Below are 19,740 nucleotides of genomic sequence, written 5' to 3' on the forward strand. Positions count from 1 at the left end.
AAACGACATTTGAAAACAGTTTTCAGCATTTCTGCTTTCGCTTTGTTACCCTCAATTTCAGTCCCTCTCTCGTCCATGAGTATCTGGATACTAACGTTGGTGCTACTAACAGCCTTTATATATGGCCAGAATTTCTTCGGGTTTTGTGAGAGATCTTCCAACAACATTCTACTATGATAGTCATTGAAGATTTCACACATTGCCCTCTTGACAGCCAAAAGCATTTCATTGAGCATCTTTCTGTTTATAGCCCTACGCTACTGCTGATATCAGCTGATATTGTATGTAGTTTTGTATATGAAACAAAGTGTGTATAGAATTTGTAGTGTATGCAGCGACTGGAGTGTGAAAATAATGAAAGAACAGTGTTGAAGAGGCTTTTTATGTTATTAAATAACGTCTTTGTAAAACAGTGTTGTGCAATAGGGTGAACTAATTGAGGTAGCACTGTTTTAAACAGACTGTCCTTATATCTGGGAGGGCAGAGACTCTAGTCTTCACCTGGACATCCTGATTTAGATTTTGCATGGTTTCCATAAATTACCTCAGACACTATAATGCCATAGTCAGCTACCTGTCCCATCCTTGTCAGTCTAGTTCTGTGAGTGTGTAATCGCTAGGTTCAAAATCTTCTGAAACAGTCTCCCCTCAATCTTGAGCTGAAACTGATCGAAGTTCCTGCCACAAACGTTAAGCTGTATTGTGAAGCCTCACCTGTTCTTATCTTCCTCATTCCACAGACATGCTTTTGAGAGCCTGCACAATTTATTTCACCCTGGCATCAGGTCAACAGATAAACTGATCGTTAGCCATTTTGTTTATCTCATGTACTGACTGGTTGTGTCTTATATGAGCTAGAGCATTGCTGTGTTTCGTCGGAAAGACGAGGTTGTTAGGCTGCTGACACCATCAGTTAGCTGAGGGTTCGCCATGTCTGGCAACAATAAGTAACAGGCTAGAAAATCCACCTCTATTACAGACTTCTACACACCAGCAATTGTAAAGTCCCACACCCGATCACTCCACAGTCCGATATCCAGCTTGATCCGCAATGTACAGTGCATTGATATGTTTGAATGATTAGCTGTAGTCAGGAAGAAAGTGATTAATGGTCGCTTTCTGTGTATCAGCATGTGCAGAAATACACATAGATCCGACACTATGTCCACTAGACATTTTTTTTCTGCACTTGCGAGTCACTTATGAAGAGGTGTTGTGATGTAGCCCAGCAATCGACTGACAAGACAAGTCTTTGTACGATTGCCGCTGGCATTTTGGTGAGTGCAGGGCATAGTACATTTAGGCGTCTGGTCTGCAAATCTTTTTTGGTACCAACACATGGAGATTTGACTTGTCCCATATGTTGAGGAGGTAGCTGACGAGCACTCGATCTCTTGCAGTGATGACCACCGTCTTTGCTGCAGTCCCAAAGAGTCAACAATTCACCAATCTGTTCAGTTAATAAATCAGTCTTGGCCGCCAGTACATCATAATCAGCGCATGTAACCATGGGCATTGATAAGGTGTTACATGACACCATCACTGCACTTATCGCTGTGGGGATTATGGCGTTGAATATTTTATCAGCCAGTTCATCCACTGCATGCAAGGAATTGTCGGTTTGAGACACTATAATAGCCTTCACTTGAGGCGGCAGATGACTATTCCACAATGTAGCATATCAGACACTGGACAGGTGTCAACCTTACTCTGTAAGTGTCTCAGATATAACGGTGGTCTCCTGTAACTTCTTGTGCGAGAACGTGCCTGATTCGTTCTTCTACATATGTACCCATCGTAGGAGGAGCAGTGATCATGTCTTCAATCTCTGTGGCATATTTGTGGTCCAGATGGATTACAACGATCGTTAAATTGGTGAATCCACAGTAATGCCCATGCAGATAAAACTGGCTTTCACTTGTGTGAACCACGACACTGGATTATATGGCTGGAAGGGTGGTAAGGGCACAGCAAGCCGAGAGACGGTACAGACTCAGTCGGTGTTTCCATCATGTTAATATCTTGTTCTTCCAGTGCTATTGCGTGTTCAAATCATATCAGCTTCATCAGTGTCAGATTAGCTGTGAATAGGAAGCTATCCGATCAAATGCCTTGCTTGTTTTAATCAAGGCACTTGGCATACGAAATGCGACACTCTTGAATCAGAACAATTATCAGACTTATTCCATGATATGCTGGAAGCAATAAGTTTTCAATGGAGAATACGACTTAGAGAAATTCCACCTTCCAGTAGTATAACTGCTAAAAGCATTAACTAAACTTAAACCTGTAACTAAGTATTTATCACAAGGAAGGTACAGCATTCAACTAAAGAATAAGCATAACATCGTCACAAAACACAGAGCCTCTGGCGGCTGGCTCGGAAATATTTGACAGCCAGATGTAAACATGCACTCTAGACATCACATGTCACTGCACTACATTAGTTGCTACGTGCTTATTTTTTAGTTTACAGGTCTGATATGCTACAAGATTACTAGTGCCCTTTCAAAACTGAAGCAATTAACAACCAAAATCCACTATGCCAACAGAATCACTTGGTATAAAATTTACCGTTTCATGTGAAAAGTTTTTGATGTTATGTTCACTAACAAATTCGACAACAGTATTAATTTATTGTAAATACAAACAATAAATACTAATGTTAAAAAAGAAAACTTATTTGACATGATATGTTAGTTACAGTTACTGCATACCAAAAATGCCGATTTACTATGAAGTAATTTATGCACAAAAGTCATAACTTCTGGAAAATTCTCAAAAATTACACCTCTTTTTGAGGTGTATGTGCCGACTGAAACAGCGAATGAAAACCTGTGCCAAAACCAGGATATGAACACAGATCTCCTGCTCACTAGGCAGATGCGCTAACCACTACACCACCCTGGTACAGTGGCATTACACAACTGCTCGAATTATACAACAAAATCAAGGAAAAATTGTTTTTGAATCAGGATACAATTTCCAAAACTTTCTAAATAGCACGATTTAAATTTACAATTGATAATATAATTCGAATTTTTTGCAGCATTCTTGGGCGTTTGATAATACACAAAACACATGAATATTGACACAGTCAATTAAAGATTATGTGAAAATGGCATGCATGGTAAAATATTAAAATCTAGAATTTCGAATCCGACTGACAGGGCACACGTGGTCTCCCACAAAGGAAAATTCAGAAGCCAGCTTATACAGTGTGTTACAAAAAGGTACGGCCAAACTTTCAGGAAACATTCCTCACACACAAATAAAGAAAAGATGTTATGTGGACATGTGTCCGGAAACGCTTAATTTCCATGTTAGAGCTCATTTTAGTTTCGTCAGTATGTACTGTACTTCCTCGATTCACCGCCAGTTGGCCCAATTGAAGGAAGGTAATGTTGACTTCAGTGCTTGTGTTGACATGCGACTCATTGCTCCACAGTACTAGCATCAAGCACATCAGTACGTAGCATCAACAGGTTAGTGTTCATCACGAACGTGGTTTTGCAGTCAGTGCAATGTTTACAAATGTGGAGTTGGCAGATGCCCATTTGATGTATGGATTAGCACGGGGCAATAGCTGTGGCGCCGTACGTTTGTACCGAGACAGATTTCCAGAACGAAAGTGTCCCGACAGGAAGACGTTCGAAGCAATTGATCGGCGTGTTAGGGAGCATGGAACATTCCAGCCTATGACTCGCGACTGGGGAAGACCTAGAACGACGAGAACTCCTGCAATGGATGGGGCAATTCTTCGTGCAGTTGACGATAACCCTGATGTCAGCGTGAGAAGTTGCTGCTGTACAAGGTAACGTTGACCACGTCACTGTATGGAGAGTGCTACGGGAGAACCAGTTGTTTCCATACCATGTACAGCGTGTGCAGGCACTATCAGCAGCTGATTGGCCTCCACGGGTACACTTCTGCGAATGGTTCATCCAACAATGTGTCAATCCTCATTTCAGTGCAAATGTTCTCTTTATGGATGAGGCTTCATTCCAACGTGATCAAATTGTAAATTTTCACAATCAACATGTGTGGGCTGGCGAGAATCCGCACGCAATTGTGCAATCACGTCATCAACACAGATTTTCTGTGAACATTTGGGCAGGCATTGTTGGTGATGTCTTGATTGGGACCCATGTTCTTCCACTTACGCTCAATGGAGCACATTATCATGATTTCATACAGGATACTCTACCTGTGCTGTTAGAACATGTGCCTTTACAAGTACGACACAACATGTGGTTCATGCATGATGGAGCTCCTGCACATTTCAGTCGAAGTGTTCGTACGCTTCTCAACAACAGATTCGGTGACCGATGGATTGGTAGAGGCGGACCAATTCCTTGGACTCCACGCTCTCCTGACCTCAACCCTCTTGACTTTCATTTATGGGGGCATTTGAAAGCTCTTGTGTACGCAACCCCAGTACCAAATGTAGAGACTCTTCGTGCTCGTATTGTGGACGGCTGTGATACAATATGCCATTCTCTAGGGCTGCATCAGCGCATCAGGGATTCCATGCGACGGAGGGTGGATGCATGCATCCTCGCTAACGGAGGACATTTTGAACATTTCCTGTAACAAAGTGTTTGAAGTCACGCTGGTACGTTCTGTTGCTGTGTGTTTCCATTCCATGATTAATGTGATTTGAAGAGAAGTAATAAAATGAGCTCTAGCATGGAAAGTAAGCGTTTCCAGGCACATGTCCACATAACATATTTTCTTTCGTTGCGTATGAGGAATGTTTCCTGAAAGTTTGGCCGTACCTTTTTGTAACACCCTGTATACGTAAATAAATATGCGAATTGCATCGATTTTTTGCTCAGCTGAGTTTATGACACCTTCCACACTGACACACCAAAGATAAATTTGCAGCAACAGTTTATCACGGCCAAAGTAACGAAAATTGTGGATCACCAACAAAGTATTTCTTCCGCTTGGGTGTGTAACACTGTAAAGTTTTAGTGGCACTGCTTCTTCACCTCTGTTCAGCAGAAACCGGTTTGTGACTATGACACTAATGAAATAAGTTGAGCTTTGTAGATTTCAATTCGTCTCCTCACTTCGTATTTGTTCTCTTCTGCTTAAACTAGTTTGTGATTTACATTTGCCTGATTGCTAACTTGACTTACAGGGGTTTTCGTTTGCTCTGCTTCCTTCGTCACTCTTCTTTTCGATTTAAACAGCTCGTAATTTTTGTTGACCTGCAAATATTATACTGTCTTGTTTCCTCAGTACATGCAGAAATTTGTTTTAGATCAAAAAGTCCTTTCCTAAAGCACTTAAGTGAACTACATGAACAGTACATTGTCTTTCCTGAGGCAGCTTATGTCCATAAGTTTTTAGATATCTACCTTAAGTGAACAGAACTGGTGGCAAGAAAGAATAAGCCCTGCACTTGCAAGATAACTTTATATATTTACAATAAAGCACAAATTACATGTACGGCGAGTTAACGCCAAAACATATCAAGAGTGAGCACCAGAACAATAGAACAAAGAAGTAGATCAGTAAAGATAAAACACACTGATACATATCACTGACATCTGTGTCCACTGATCGATATCACTTGGCACTACACAAGCTCCCCTATTTGTTGTTTGGTCTCCCATGTGTGTCGGGGTACTAGTGGCGAACAGTTCTTCCACCCATGTGATCACTGGAACAATAGGTGGAGGGTCTGCAGGCTGTATAATGAGGTCTGTAGCTCGATGTCAGTGCGACCCAAAAATGTCGTGGTTTGTAGCAGCCACACTCAAAGTCCCTCTGTCCTGTGTGTTGAGGTGAGTGGGTCTCAGCCGATCTCTGGAGACTGTTTCATGCTTTCCATTCCAATCCATCACAAAGTCATTTGGCAATCTGTTTAGCACTCCCAACAGACCTGTATATGATTGGCAAAGAGGGGAACATACAGTGCCATTCCATAGACAGACATGCATTGCTGATCCTTGTGTACAAAAACTGCTTTGTTGACATGGTGTTGCGTAGGATGCATGTTGATCTGTGACATTTTCTCTTTTAATTGTCTGCCAAAATCAGAAGTGTGTTGCTCAGACAGTAGGATTGTAGGTTTGTTGGTCAGCAGATCAGCAGGTAGGCGTAATTGCCCATCAAACACCAACTCCGCTCAGAACACCCTAGATCTCCCTTCACCACTGATCGAAGGCCTAACAACACCAGAGGCAAAGCCTCTGTCCACTTAGTGACCGGCGCCACTAACACAGCCTTCAGAGATTGGTCAGATCTTTTAACTAACCCATTGTTTGCTGGGTGGTAAGCAGTTGTTCGAATATGACCGCAGCTACATATCTGTAGCACCTCTTGAAATAGACAAACCTCAGATTGTCTTCTGCAGCCAGACCTGATGACTTGCGCTACATCATACGAGCAAATCAGCCTCCCAGCAGTGTTGTAGCCACAGTATCTGCCGAAATACTGGAAATAGGGAATGCTGACAGGTAAATTGATCCAGCACAGTCAACATCTAGCTATAATTTTTGGAACCTGGAAGAGGTCGCACCAAATCAATATGTAGGTGCATAAAACAGGCTATAGATTCAGCTAACATTGCCATAGGTGTCTGACAATCTTTCTCTTCTGACACTGCAAACAACATGGGGCTCCGTGGCGGGAGTCCTTTCTTATTACAGGTTGTATGACGTATTTTGCCTGTGGTTTAGTTGAAGTCCTGACTCCCAGGGTGTTAAATTATAAAAGTGGCACAAAACCTCTTTCCTGTGTCTTGATAGAATGTAAGGTTGTAATCTACCCTGTGATGTATCACACCATAAGGTAAGTCCCAGCTCTTTCACCTCCACTTCATCAAATACGACACTATGAGAGTGATTAGCCAACAGTTGAGCCAACTCCAACTCAGAGTATTCCTTTCAGTCAGCCTCTATTTTCTCCCAGAAGACTGCCTTGACGCTGGTGCAGCTACATGATACATCATCAGCTGCAACATTATTCATGCCCCTTATGTGTCTAATGTCTGTGGAGGACTGTGCTATGAAGTCCACTATGCGACAGTGACTGGTCTGAGTAAGTTGCAAAGTGCTTGCGTTCCAGGTATTCTTTGAAGAATTTAACCACTGCGTGAATGGCTAGTAATTCATGATATGTAGTGCTCCATCTTCGCTGTGCTTCTGTCAAAAAGTGGGGAAAAAATGACAAAGGTTACCAATCACCATTGATCCTTTGCTGTAAAGTCGCACCTATTGTCTCCTGGCTGGCGTCGACTGTGATTGCCAGTTTGGCATCATGAATAGGATGATGTAACAGCACAGCCTCTGCCATAGCATCCTTAACATCCTTAAAGACCTCCAGTACATTCTCGTTCCATGATACCACCTTCTTACTCCCTGAGGTGAACTTTCCCTTCAGAAGTCCAGCCAAAGCAGCAAGTTTCACAGTTACCTGTAAAAGATGGTGTTGGCAGAAATTAATCGTTCCCAAGAATCTTCATAATTCCTTGAAAATCTTTGGAACCGTAAAGTCACGAATGAGTTGACTGTTTCAGAGTTTGGAGATAGACCTTCAGTGGAAGTGATGAACCCAAGGATCTGTACCCTCTCTTTCCCAAAAAAGCACTTGTCTTTATTGATTACCACTTCAAGCCTCTAAAAAGGGGTTCGTAAGTTCTCCTTATGTGTTCCATGTTTTCCGAGAAAACGTAGATGTCGTGCATGTAACAAAACAGGAATGGAAGCCCTCTAAGAACCTGGTGTATAAACGTTTCCCATAACTGCACAACATTTTTAAGACTAAAAGGCATAAAGTTTAAATGAAAAAAAAAACAAATGGAGCAGCGATAGCAGTCTTCTTCCTGTTACTCTTTGCAACTGGAATCTATGCATATGCCTTGCGGCAAACGATAACGCTGGAAACTCTCGCTCCTGCTACAGCAATGTTGCAGTCAACCACATAAGGTAACGGATATTTATCGGGATTGGTAAGTGAAATTAGGACTCTATGATTCCCACACAAGCACCAGTTTCCATCCTGCTTTTATTTATTTATTTTTTTCCCTTGTTTTTTGGCTAGGAGGATAAGTGTGCCCACAACCTGTATGCAGGAGACACAATGTCTTCAGTAATTTCTCTGTATATGTCATCCTTAAATGTGGCGAACTTTCCTGGCTTAAGCCTGCATGGGCGAGCCATTACTTTAGGGACTGTTGAAGTCCGAATGTAGTGCTGGGTGTCAAGCTTGCAAGCTGTTCCCGGTTTCCTGACTTCTGTAATCTCTGGAAATTCTTCTAATACTGCGTCAACTGCAGACTTGTATCCATTGAGTCACTTCTGGCAGTCGATCAGAAGATAGATGTGGAGCCAAACGAGAGAACTGCAAAAAATCAGCTCCCAGAATCGGTTTCGTCATGTTTTCCATGAGGAATGGCCATGTGAAGGTGTGTTGTACCCCAACACCAAGTGTCAAAACTTATCTTCCCGTGATCTCAATTCTCGAATTATTTGCCACCGTTAGAGATATCAGAACCTTGGAATCATCGCCTGTAAAACTTCCAGCCGCTAATACACTGCAACCAGAACCTCCATCTACCAAAAGCCTTGTTCCGGACGTGTTGTCGCTCGCAAACGATCAGCGAGACTGCATATTGGTTGCCCACGAAAGGCCAGTCTGTTTCGTCAGTTTCCTCCTATTTGCCAGCTGCAGCTCCACAATCAGTTATCGACCCCCTACATAAATGTTATGCGCTATCTTCTCGACGTTTCTGAGTTGCGTGGTGGTTAATGCCTTCTTTTGGCGCAAAAACAGTGTTGTGTGTCCCCTTGCACCACAGAGGTATGTGACCTGTTGATTGACCCTTGTCGAAGATGAGCCCGCGAAAATCTTCTCACGTTACATACCTGGGTATGTTCCACATTGCCTACCTACGATACTGATAGAGTCCTGTAACCCTAACACGGTAGACACGGGAGAAAAAGAGACACATGAGCGATTTTCTTGTCGATGACCATGTAAGTCCTTCCGTGGTTATCGGACTATTTTCGAAAATTCCATAGAATGATGTATTGGCGTACAATGACGCCAAAACGCTGATGGAACCAACATCACGAAGTTTGAGTTGAATGGTTTTTGTTTATTTGTATATATTATTGTTTCTGGAGTGGCTGTTGGTCCACGTTTCAGAGCTGCCACTATGGCTTGTAATTCCCGCAGACACTCCATCACTCTACATTGCTTAGGCCAGTATTACAGTATCAAATTTTTTTGTTGCAGTTGATATGTCAAATATTTTTGTCAAGGAAACTTGATAGCGTAATAGGGAACTTTGTCAAATCTCGCCTTTAGTCAAATAAATATGATCAGATCTAGAGCCTCGCCGTAAATTTGATTATAAAAGTCGTTCGTCTTCTGTATTTCTGCAATTTGAAATGTAACTGCTTGGAGCACTTGCATTGCTACTGATGTTTGACATCTGTAGTGTATTTGTAAACATGACTGCAAAGTTTAGTTGGTGTGTTCCTTCGACTCTGTTTAATAACCTTGCTTTGACTCAGGTGGGGGGGGGGGGGTGAACAAGGGGCACAGTGCACGCTATAAATCGTGTGCTGATGGGTAGGTGGGATATCCTGAATCCATAGTCACAGCTACAGCATCTACCTCTACATTTGAAAACATCCAGGCAGCTTTTCAATTACCCGGAATAAAGGAGAAGGAAACATTCTGATATTAAAAAAATTCCTAGCTCTCCATTCTAATTTGTCTATTTTTGAACTCTGGATTCCACAAGTTAAAAATTATTCATCTGTTTCACACTTTTTCGTAAGTTTGTTGTTGTTGGAACACTAATTCTGTTATCAGTAAACTCTTCTGGGCTAAGTTGCCGTGGTCGATCTGTAGAACTTCTTCTCCCTGACGTTTCGTTCTCAACTACGGAGAACATCTTCCGAGGTGAGTCGACGACTGGCTGCTAGGAGTTTTTTTTTTTTTTTTTTTTTTCTTTACTGAATTTCAATTCCCCCCGAAGGGGGCGGGCTGGCAGCAGCTTAGTATGCCGCTCTTCAGCCAACAGATTTTGTGACAAAGATCAAGAGAACGGATAATAAAAAACAGGCGATAAAATCGGAGACTTAGAGAGTAACAAGGCGAAAAGAAATCGTGGAACTTAAAACAACAACACAGGGATGATGACGCTAATAAAAATGCATACGAAGCAGACAGGGAAAACAAGAGACAATTAAAAAACACGGCGACAGTCTGGATTCTGTTCGCAAAGGACATAAAATTCACACTTAGCGACAGCATGGTTTCTGTTCGCAACGCGAGAAAGACAAACAACACTGAATAGTCACTGGGACACTGCACTAAAAAGTTGGCAAATGTGACACCACAGTCGAGAGCAGGTGGGGGGAAACTGGACAGAAGATGGGAAAACAAAAAAGGGGGGAAAGGAGAGTAACAGCGAAGGGGGGGGGGGGGAACCAGGAAAGGAGCTGAAGGAGGATGAGGACCCATAAGAGGGGTGGGGGGCAGACGCGACAGGGAGTGGGGTAGGCAGAGGAGGGGAATATAAAAGGACTGGGGGGGAGAAGGGAGGTAGGGAGAGGTTTAGTGGGGAGAAAACAGGACGGAAGGGGGGGGGGAAGAGGGAGCCCAGGGAAAGGACAGAGGAAAGGAGGGGGATTGAGGATCAGAGTTGGTAGGAAGGATAAATGGAGGGAGAGAGGGTATCATCCGGGAGGGGGAGTTGACGGAAGCCACCTTGGGAAAGGAGATGGAGGGTGTAGAGATGGAGGGTAGGGGGGACACAACGGTGAAGACGTGGCAGGGGGCGGGGATGGGAGAGGAGAGGAGCAACCAGGGGGTGAGGGGGTTCAAGACGGCGGGAGGTGTAGAGGATGCGCATATGTTCGAGGAATAGGAGCAGATGGGGGAAAGGAATGAGATCATAGAGGATCCGCGTGGGGGATGGGAGGCGGATACGGAAGGCGAGGCGGAGTGCATGACGCTCAAGGATCTGGAGGGACTGATAGAATTTGGGGGGGGGGCAGATATCCAGGCAGGACTGGCATAACAGAGGATGGGACGGATGAAGGATTTGTAGGTGTGGAGGATGGTAGAGGGGTGCAACCCCCATGTCCGGCCAGAGAGGTGTTTGAGGGGTCGGAGGCGGTTGTGGGCTTTGGATTGGATGGAGCGGAGATGAGGTATCCAGGTGAGGTGACGGTCAATGGTGAGGCCAAGGTAGGTGAGGCTGCTAGGAGCTGGGGCCGCCGCTTATATAGAGATCGTGGGGGCCGCCACCACACGTCACGTGGCGTCGATGTGCAGCTATCTCTGGCTATCGCCTGTTCTCTCGATTGCAGGCAATCGATTGTCACGTGATTGATCCAACGTCGACCGCCATATCTTATCCAATTTTAATCCTTCTTCTTTACGATTAAAATTGTATTGATGTTTGTGGATTTCAATTGCCTCTCTATACATACGTGTATAATAGTGCGACCTCCTCGCTAGCACGCTTGTTTCACCAAATTTTATGTTGTGATCTCCATCCTTAAAAACATGTTCCGCTACTGCCGATTTGTCGATATGTCCCAAGCGACAGTTTCTTTTGTGCTCCGTCAACTGTGTATTGATGCTTCTTTTTGTAGTTCCTATGTAGACCCTGCCGCAACTACACGGAATTTTATATACCCCTGGGGTGGCTAGGAGGTGACGAGCATCTTTTGTTGATCTTAGGCATTCACTAATTTTCTTAGTAGGTCTAAAAATGGTCTCTACCTGAAACTTGGCTAGTACTTTTCCAATGCGATCCGTGATATTATGGATGAACGGAAGAAATACTTTTCCAGCTGATGGTTGTTGCTGTCTCCTATTTTTAGGCATTTTTCTATTTGGGTGAAGTGCTCGATTAATCTCGTTTTTCGTATAACCATTTTTCGCAAAGGCCATTCGTAAATGATTTAGTTCTTCTTGTAAGTAGCCTGGTTCACAAATATTATTGGCCCTATCCACTAGTGTTTTTATGACCCCCCTCTTTTGCCTAGGGTAGTGGTTTGAGTTCTTATGGAGGTAGCGATCAGTATGTGTACCTTTCCTGTAGACCTTATGGCCTAAGGTCCCATCCGCCCGTTTGATAACTGATACATCTGAAACCTTCAGACACTGCAAGTTGTTTGCTTAAATACGTATGTGTGGCAGGCCTATTTATTGCTAAGCAGCTCTCTGAATTATGTGTGAAATGGTTTTACAAGCATCAGTGGCCAATATTTATGTGATTTCATTAGCTAATCTTAATACAAATAAGACACTTGAACTAGTAAAAGCCAAATACAATATGTAAAGAAAACCTGTACATCCTGAAGGGAAAGATGTTGAGGGAGAAATCACTAACGCAAAAAATTTTCTCTGGACTAGCAATTAAAGTTAACTTTAAACCAGATTTTCATGGGATGTGATGGCAGCTCATACCACTGCATTCCTTTGAGTAATTTTGGTTGCAGTTTGATGTAACAACTGAAAAACTGTTGCTTCCACTTGCAAAATATAAAATGCAGATTCCTCTTACTCAAGCTACTTGTATAATGTGTGAAATTCCCCTTCTGTATCACATATTAGTATGTTTTCCTCCCCACACACTTTTTTTGTGTTGTTTCACACTTCTGTCTGCCTCCCTGCAAGCCGCAAACCATTTACGTCCAAAAACGTTGTAATGTACCTCCACTTCTTCCACTGGTTATTGATGGTGGAGACTTGCCATGAGTATGTACAAGCGATAATTTGCGCAATGAAGTCGCCCTGACACTTTATGTCCCCCAGTAGGTGTATGTTATTCTCATTAATTATGTAAATTATCACATCATAACCTACCTGTTTCCTAATCTTATCCTGAGGATATGACAGAATGTCAGGATAAGCCAACAAAATCCAGTCGCCCTTTTAACGAATGAGTTATAAAATGCACACAAGAGACAAGATTAATTGGTACAGGAAAATACTATCTACTAAAGGATAAATGCTGTGATTTTAACACATTTATTCATCATAAAAACAATTGAAGGGCTTGCTGCAAAAACCAAATAGTCTATTTCTGGTCAAAAAGGAGATGTTATCAGAATAAGATATAACATAAAAACGTGCATGTTTTGGTGCAAGAACCAGACTTTCGTGGACTGATCTGAATGATCTGAATGAGATATGCATGGTTGGGTTTGGTAGAAGAAACAGATTAGTCCTGGGCTTGCCTGGTTCTTGCACCAGTAGGTGGCAGCACTAGCGTGGCAGACTGTTGTGTTGTTTACATGGCTGCATGTGAAGTTGAAGTTGTTCAGCTCGTGCCTTTATCTGTAGTGTATATTGTGTTTAAGACATGTCTTCCGATGATTCAAGCAGTGATAATGAATATGAAGACGTAGCAAGGAAAAGAAAAGGTGATTCTAGTAAATAGAAAAGAAACAGGGACAAACAGAAAAGGCTACAAATGGTTCAAATGGCTCTGGGCACTATGGGACTTAACTGCTGTGGTCATCAGTCCCCTAGAACTCAGAACTACTTAAACCTAACTAACCTAAGGACATCACACACATCCCTGCCCGAGGCAGGATTCGAACCTGCGACCGTAGCGGTCGCGCGGTTCCAGACTGCAGCGCCTAGAACCGCTCGGCCACTACGGCCGGCAAAAGGCTACATGGTGAGTCGTATGTCACATGTAGTGGCAAGGTTATTCCAGCTCGTGAAACTGGGCCTGCATGCAACTGCAAAAGAAAATGTTTAGATGTACTTGATACAAAGGAAAAAAGGAAATACTCACAGTGTTTAACTCACTTTCAACAAAAGAAGGACTGGATGCTTTTTTGTGTGCATCGATTACACCAAAGCAAGTTAACTGGCGAATGCCTAGAAAAGCTCAAGATTCACAAGTTCGTAACTTCACATACGTTTACAAGGTATGTATTTGTGTAATAACATGCAGTGAAGTAATATTAGCCCAAAATAATATGTATTTTTAAAATGAGGAAACCGAATTTATTCACGAAAGTTTTTGAAATATTGTTTTATCTCTTTCCAGGTTCAGCTTAAAACCCAACAACATGTAATACGCAAAAAAGCTTTCTGCAGCCTTTATGGGATAAAGAAGGCATGGGTTGAACGTCTGTCTTCATTTGCATACAAAAATTTTGGTCCACCCACAGATCATAGAGGAAAACATGAAAACAGTCCTAACAGAGTGAGTGATAATGATGTAGAAAATGTTATAAATCTATAAATCACGTAAAATAGTTTCCTGCACAAATGTCACACTAAAGAAGAGCAGATAATATCAAGAAATTATTTTTACCTCCATAATTGAATGTAAAGAGAATCTATGAGTTATATTTAGAACAGCATGAGGCAGATGTTTTTAATGCCTTAAAACCAGGTGAAAAAGTGCAAAAGTGTAGGGCAACATATGACTATTGTTATAGATGTTTGAAAGCTAATTTGAATGTTTCATTTGGACACCCAAAAAGTGACACTTGTGAGAAGTGTGATTCTTTAAGAAATTAATAGAAGATTGTACTGATGATTTGGAACACAAAAGAGAGCTTGAACTTGAGCAGGAAGTACTTTTGCGATAGAGTATTCTATGAACGACTTAGAGAAGAAACTAAGGGCTAGTGAAAATAAAGCTGTTACATCTTTAACATTTGATTACCAGCAAAATTTGCCATTTCCAGTACTTCCTTCAACAGATGTATTTTATCTGAGACAACTGTGGACGTACAACTTTAATATAGACTGTTGCACAAGTGGAAAAGCTCACATGTTCATGTACACAGAATATGATGGCCAAAAAGGTCCTCATGAAGTTATTTCCTGCTTAAACACGTCATTCCCCCTTATACAACTGAAATTGGATTATTTTCAGATAACTGTGCTGCCCAAAACAAAAACAAGGCACCTTTACAGTATCTCTTCAGTCTTGCACATACTAACAAATTTCAGAAAATTACACATTACTTTCCAGAGTGGGGACACTGATATTTGCCTTGTGATAGGGTCTTTGGGAACATTGAAAAGGGGAAAAGGGTTGTAACTAGATTACACCATCCTGAAGAGTGTCATTCATTGTTATAAAAACATCTAAATTCTTTGCTGTTGTTCCTGTGAAACGAAACATGTTCAAAAGTTACAAAGACCACTTTAAACAATTCTTTAAAGCAAATATGAAAACAAAACATAATGAGCTTTTGAAAATTTCACATTATAAAATATTGCAGTACAATTATGCTCACAAATACATATTTAAAGCCAGCCAGAATCAACACATGACTGTTATGTCAGAGTTTGCACCACTAGAGAAGGCAATAAAAGGTGACATTACCTTCCCAGAGGAATTACTGTATGGTGGTCCTTTACCTCTTAAAAGGCACAAATATGATGATGTCATGAAATTTGTTAGAAATTACATTCCTATTGCAGATATGGGTTTCTATGAAAAACTGTTACCCTCTGCAGGAAATGATGATGGTAAACACAGCCCAAATAAAATAGAGTAAGAATATTTTAAAATGACCATGAAGTACTTTAACTGTAAATCAAGTAGGTCAACAAAATGTTCTGAGACTGTAGATTTTATATTTTGTTAATGATAATATCATTAAAAAATTAACTTTGGGACAGAATAGTGTACGTTATAAGGCATGCAAAACTATGTATAATTTTTCTGACAAAAGATATTGTAAAATGTCTGGTAATTAATAAAAAGTAAATTATTATTCATTATTTGTTATTTATGTCCAATTTTGCATGCAGTATTGCAGATTTTAAAGCCCTTGGTGCAAAAACCAGGTAAGTCCAAATATTTATGATTGAATTTTGATTTATTTATATGTATATTTTTAATTTCAAAATTTTATATAATGCACATAAAATACAGGGCTATAAGTCAGTAACATTGTCTTACATAATTTCTCAAAAATTGCACACCTTATGTAGATGTCAAACTTTGTTTTTCAGTTTTCTCAGAATGTGTATTTTGTGACTTGCCTGGTTTTTGCAGCAAACCCTTCAATTAAAAGAAACTAAATAATGATTACAAATCCCAGGTTCTCTCTGTGTTAATACTGGCCCTTGAATTGTCTGGCTCTGCCCTATAATGTACTTGCAATCTGTGATCAGGTGCAGAGTAACTGAGAACCCCTGTTGCACTAAATAGCAGGAAGGAACTACTATCTCAAGGGCAGTGTGAAACCTTGGTGCAGAACGGAGTGAAATACATGATTCACCTATTTAAATTCACTTTCCTATACGCTGGTGCATAAGCAAGATCACCATAATGATCAGAGGCTATAAACTCAGAACAGATACTAGCAAAATTGTACTTCATCAAAATTACAGTCGAAGACATCTGTTGACTGCCGTGGACCTCCAAGACGATTCTCCTGCTCCACGACCTCGCAACGGCTCCCTTTTTACTTCTTTCTCCTCTTTTTGTTGCTGAAAATCTTTTCTCCCCCTTAAATTTGGTGGTGAATCATCTTCCGGAAGGCGCTCATTTCTGAATGCCGACCAATCACAGTTTAGAATCCAGATCGGAGTTTTTGGAAGTTCTTTCTAGGTCCGTAGGAAAGTCACCTGCTGTCAGGTGTTTTTGGCTGAACAGGCCGTTTTCTCACGTCTGCCTGCTGGAAAGGTGTTCCCATTTTGCAGGTGGTCCTGCTCACAGGCGTGTCCCAGGATTAGCGTCAGAAGCGGCTGTGCTGTCCTATAAGGAATGTGTGAGCTTCCTGTGTCCTTCCATTCTACCATGAGTTTCATAGCTCTGCTTGTTCCCCAGCCATCCATCATGCAGACATCATACAGTAAATTAAGTATACTAGACGATGTCAGTCACATATATGTTTTTAATGAACGAGCACAAACCTGTCTTTTCTATCACTGAAGGAGCTTACTTATATCATACTGGATGTAAATGTGGTTTGTAAGTTGTAAAATAACGTCATTTTCGTTCAAATGTGGACTCCAGCATCCATGCATGTAAGTTGCCGCATTGTGTACGTGCACTTCACGCGTAAAAACAGTTGAAAATCATCTTGCAAAGATCGCAATTCCAGCGAAAAAACTGTTGAGGACAGCAATGGAAGTTGAGATCATGTAACCTGAATTGTCTTGACAAGCCATAATGTGACGAACAGTGTGAATACACCTAGATGTGATGAGGCCATGATGTGATGGTGCCATGACAGATAGTGTGAATTAGCCTTAATTGCCTCGTAAGTCTTGTTCCTGTCGTTTGAAAAACCAAGAAGCACAACAAAGTCATCGTTTCTCAAACTCGTTACTTCGATCGATTTTGTAAGTTTGTTATTTCAATCAATGGATACCCTAGCTTTAAAAACTAGACATATTTAAATTCTCAGCTGAGCAGCAATACCACCATTGTGACTGCCACCTAACACAAGATGAGAAAACGTAGTGTCCTATGATTATGATATCAAGGAGTCACGTCTGGAATCACACAATAAATAGTAAAAAAAAAACCAGAACGCTCCTAACAAGGACATGTTTATCCCATTGGTGTCTATCAATGATGAACTAGTTATTAAAAGTACTAAAACCAAATTCCTAGGACTCTGGATGCAGATCAATGTTAAATGGAACAAGCATACTGAATACGTTAATGCAGAACTGAGCAAGACATGTTACCTTCTTTACTCATTAAAATCATACTGGAGTGAGAAAACAGTAATGAATGCATACCATGCCTACTTCCATTCTCGCCGTAAATATGGAGTCATTTTCTGGGAAAACTCTAAAACAGCTAATAGCACTTTCAAACTAAAAAGGGCCATTAGAATCATGCTTGCATGCAAATGTAGAGGCTCTTGCTAACCTCTGTTTAAGAAATCTGGTATTATTCTATTACTATGTGTATATAGTGGGGAAACCCTTATATTCATTAAAATAAATGTGCTATGTAAGGACTGCAAAAAAACTGTGATATGAATGACCATTTTACCAGAAAAATAAAAATTTACATATAAGCCAAATCAACACATATCTGTGTCCAAAAAGTAATTTCCACATGGGAGTTGTGCTTTACAACGAATTTCCCGAAAACACAAAAGCTATTACTGAGGTCAAAAGCTTCGAAAAATCTCTGTAGTCGTATTTGCAGCATCACTGCTTTTACTCCATTGCAGAATATTTAAATTTATGAAGCGTGCTATATAAACACTTAGTGAATAAAGTGTTTTTATGTAACCTTAAATAACTATGCCTAGAAATCACTTTCAGAAGTTTACTTGTAACTTGACTTGTCTAATGCCTTATGTAAAAGATGATTTTGCAGACAAAAGGACCAATAAATACAATACAGTATAGGCTCAGTTATAGTTAAAACAAGTGAGAGACTTCGGTTTTTTGGTAGAATGGTAGGGAAATGAAGTTAGTCTACAAATGAGATTGCTTAAAAACATTCATGCAAAAGATCCTAGCATATTGTTCAGTTGCTTGGATCTCAAACCAAATAGGACCAACAGGGGATTCTGAACGTATATGAAGAAGGACAACACGAATGAATACTGGTTTGTTTGACCCATGGGAGAATGTCACAAACATGCCGAAGAAACTGAATTGGGACACACTTTAAGATAGATGCAAATGTCCAGAGAAAGCTTACTTCCGAGTTTCATGAACCAACTTTAAAAAATGAAGAATCTAGGCATACAGCACACTAGAATCCCCTAAATATCAGAGGGATCATGAGGACAAGATTGTGAGGGCGTGCTGAAAACTAATACCTCAGAATTTCTTATGTGAAAACTCTTTAGGCTTTTTAAATAAAACAAATGTTATTAACATTCTACATCTTCATTCTTCATTTCTATATATTTGCAGCCCTCTGCCATTGGAGGGTTCCAAATTGTAGCCTGTAACACGCCAGTGTGTAACGCAACTATGTGGGTATGTGAGAAACAGTGCATGATAATCCTGTTTCGAATTCGAAGAGTTCGTCCACACATGGAGCACCCTCTCCTTCAGTGTGATGATGCCAGAGCACACAGCAATGTTGTGACATCTCCATCAGTCTGATGCCTTGGGTACACTGTTATCGATCATCCTCCATACAGTCCCGACCTAAGTTTCTACTCGATAGCTCCACCCAGTCCTCAGAGAATTTGTGGTACATAATAGTCGAGCATTACGATAGTCGATATACTAATGACATGGAAGCTTTTTCATAACATTTTATTACAAATTAATACTTTTTGCGTTTTGTCGTAAATATTGCTGCTGATCCTTGTCCCTTGCTAAGTACTACGCTTCTAGGTCAAATGGGATGAGCCTACGGTGGCCGATAAGTAAGTTAAGTGAGTTATCGATTACCAAATTATCTAATAAAAATCGCTATAATCGTCGATTGCAATTACTTAGAAGCTTCTACTTTGTATACAATGAAGGGACCAGACACCTTAGTACGTTACGTAAATTACCACTCGATAGCTATACCCAGTGCTCAAGGAATTCGTGCTATGTAAAGTCGAACATTACGATATTCAATATATAAATGACAAAGAAGCTTTTTCGTAACATTTAACTACAAATTAACAATTTACCATTTTGTCGTAAATATTGCTGCTGATCCCTGTCGTTTGCCAAATATTACGCCCCCATGGTCAACTGGGAAGCGCTTACAATATCCGATAACTGAGTTAAGTGAGTTATCGATTACAAAAGTATGTAGTAGAGATCGCTGTAATTGTCTGTTGTAATGAC

This window comes from Schistocerca americana, chromosome 6 (assembly GCF_021461395.2).
Source record: "Schistocerca americana isolate TAMUIC-IGC-003095 chromosome 6, iqSchAmer2.1, whole genome shotgun sequence".
Classification (NCBI taxonomy): domain Eukaryota; kingdom Metazoa; phylum Arthropoda; class Insecta; order Orthoptera; family Acrididae; genus Schistocerca; species Schistocerca americana.